At 43.6% G+C, this 2,440-nt stretch overlaps 1 non-coding gene across 1 annotated transcript; it reads right to left on the bottom strand.

The window, feature by feature from the left end:
- Positions 1-1,952: 1,952 nt before the first annotated feature.
- TRNAE-UUC (transfer RNA glutamic acid (anticodon UUC)) lies at positions 1,953-2,025 on the bottom strand. The gene has a single exon. It is a non-coding gene; the product is annotated as a tRNA-Glu (tRNA).
- Positions 2,026-2,440: the final 415 nt, after the last annotated feature.

Raw genomic sequence — 2,440 nt, forward strand, 5'->3', positions numbered from 1 at the left:
TTGCCATTCCCTTCTCCAGTGGACCACATTCTGTCAAATCTCTCCACCATGACCCGCCCGTCTTGGGTTGCCCCACGGGCACGGCTTAGTTTCATTGAGTTCGACAAGGCTGTGGTCCTAGTGTGATTAGATTGACTAGTTTTCTGTGAGTATGGTTTCAGTGTGTTTGCCCTCTGATGCCCTCTTGCAACACCTACCATCTTACTTAGATGATAAAGAACCTGCCTGCAATGCAGGAAACTTGGGTTTGATCTCTGGGTTGGGAAGATCCCTTGGAGAAAAGAATGGCTACCCACTCCAGCAATCTGGCCTGGAGAATTCCATGGACTGAGGAGTCTGGAAGTCTACAGGCCATGAGGTCACAAAAAGTCAGACACGACTGAGTGACTAACACTTTCACTTGACTTTCTAGTTTGTTTTTTTTTCTTTTCCCCATAACATTTGACTTTTTATTTATTTTTTGACTACAGTTCATGGCTTGAGGATTTTAGTTTCCCAACCAGAGATTGGACCTGAACACGGCAGCATAAGCATCAAATCCTAACCACTAGACTGCCAGGGAATTTCTGATTTGACTTTTAATCTCGACAGAATTCTTAAGCGTTAAATATACCTCTTATACATAATGCATCTGGTCTAAAAAATCTTTGTCTTTTGACAGGAGAGTTTGATCCATTTACATTTCTACTAATGGTGCTGTGCTTCCTCCCCCCGTGTATGATTTTTTTTTGACTGTGAGTTATTCATTTTTTTTTAGAACTTTGTTGTGGGTGATGTTTGAGTTCTGTTGTAAAGTTAAGTTCCATTAATGAGTAGTCAACGTCACTTCTGCTAATCCCTGGGGACCCTCCTTTCAACCTGCGACCGTCTTTAAATTACATTATTTGCTTGAGTGTTTTTTTTTTTTTTTTTTTTTTTACTACTTACGTAGCATGAATTTGGGTCACAAGCCTGAGTGAAGACCCGCTTGTAATGGCAAATTCTCAGGTGACATTTTTTTTCTCTCACACTCACCCCCACGATCGAGACAGACAAGTTTTGTATTAGTAGCTCTCTCTTCTGTCTGGCAGGGTATATTTCTCACTCATCCTCTCAGTTCAGTTCAGTCACTCAGTCGTGTCCGACTCTTTGAGACCCTATGAATCGCAGCACGCCAGGCCTCCCTGTCCATCACCAACTTCCGGAGTTCACTCAGACTCACGTCCATCATGTCAGTGATGCCATCCAGCCATCTCATCCTCTGGCGTCCCCTTCTCCTCCTGCCCCCGATCCCTCCCAGCATCAGAGTCTTTTCCAATGAGTCAACTCTTCCCATGAGGTGGCCAAAGTACTGGAGTTTCAGCTTTAGCATCATTCCTTCCAAAGAAATCCCAGGGCTGATCTCCTTCAGAATGGACTGGTTGGATCTCCTTGCAGTCCAAGGGACGCTCAAGAGTCCTCTCCAACACCACAGTTCCAAAAGCATCAATTCTTCGGCTCTTTTGGGGTTCAGCTCTCTTATGAATCTACTGTAAAGTTCTCAATTGAGGGGTCCCCTAGACTATGTCTTGCCCTTTTACTCACTGCAACCTTTAAAGGTGAAGCTCAGGTTCTCCTGAGTTTGAAACAAACCCTCAGGGAAAAACTGGTCTTTGATGGATGCTCACCATCCAGTATCCATAACTTCGTGTCTCTGGGGACTTTGTGGATTTCTTACCTTGATGCTAGATCAGCAAAATGTTTAAAAGGTGCATTCAAGCATTTTTGCAGCATTTTAGCTGTTTCAGGGGGTGGAATATTAGGGAATCTACTTCTTCATAGAACTAGAATTAGGCGTCTCTCTATTAGTTGTTTTTTGTTTTTTAAATAATGACCTTTTACTATGGACTGAATGGTGTTCCTGACCCCTAACACTTCAAAATATTTTTGTTGTTGTTTCTGGCCAGGCTGTGTGGCTTGTGGGATTTTTTTAGTTCCCTGACCTGGGAATGAACCCGGACCCTCGGCAGTGAAAGTACAGAGTCCTAACCACTGGACCACCAGGGAATTCCCTCTGTTACTTCTAATACAAATGACTTCAAGATGTGTCAAGTTCCCTAGAATTTTGTTCTTAGTCCTCTCCCTCTTTGAACAAAGTCTGTTGTTCTTCAAACTATAAACATTTGGCATAACTTCTAGTGGTCGTTAGAGCCACCATGGCTGCTCTAGTTCTTTATGGAACAATTTATGACAAACTCGCATTAAATAAAAGCATTCCTGACACAGAGATAAAGCTTCCTAACTAGGAGAGGGCATCTCATCTTTCTATCCATGCTCAAAACCAAACCCACTGACTCTGAACTCAAAAACCACTCCTGCACCTTTGTTTCCTGAGTCAGTGAATGATGCTCACCCAACCCAGGCAGCCAGGTCAAAGACCTGGAGTCCATGCTCCTCCTGAACCACGTCCTTCCCTTACCTG

Source organism: Bos mutus, chromosome 25, assembly GCF_027580195.1.
Source record: "Bos mutus isolate GX-2022 chromosome 25, NWIPB_WYAK_1.1, whole genome shotgun sequence".
Lineage (NCBI taxonomy): Eukaryota > Metazoa > Chordata > Mammalia > Artiodactyla > Bovidae > Bos > Bos mutus.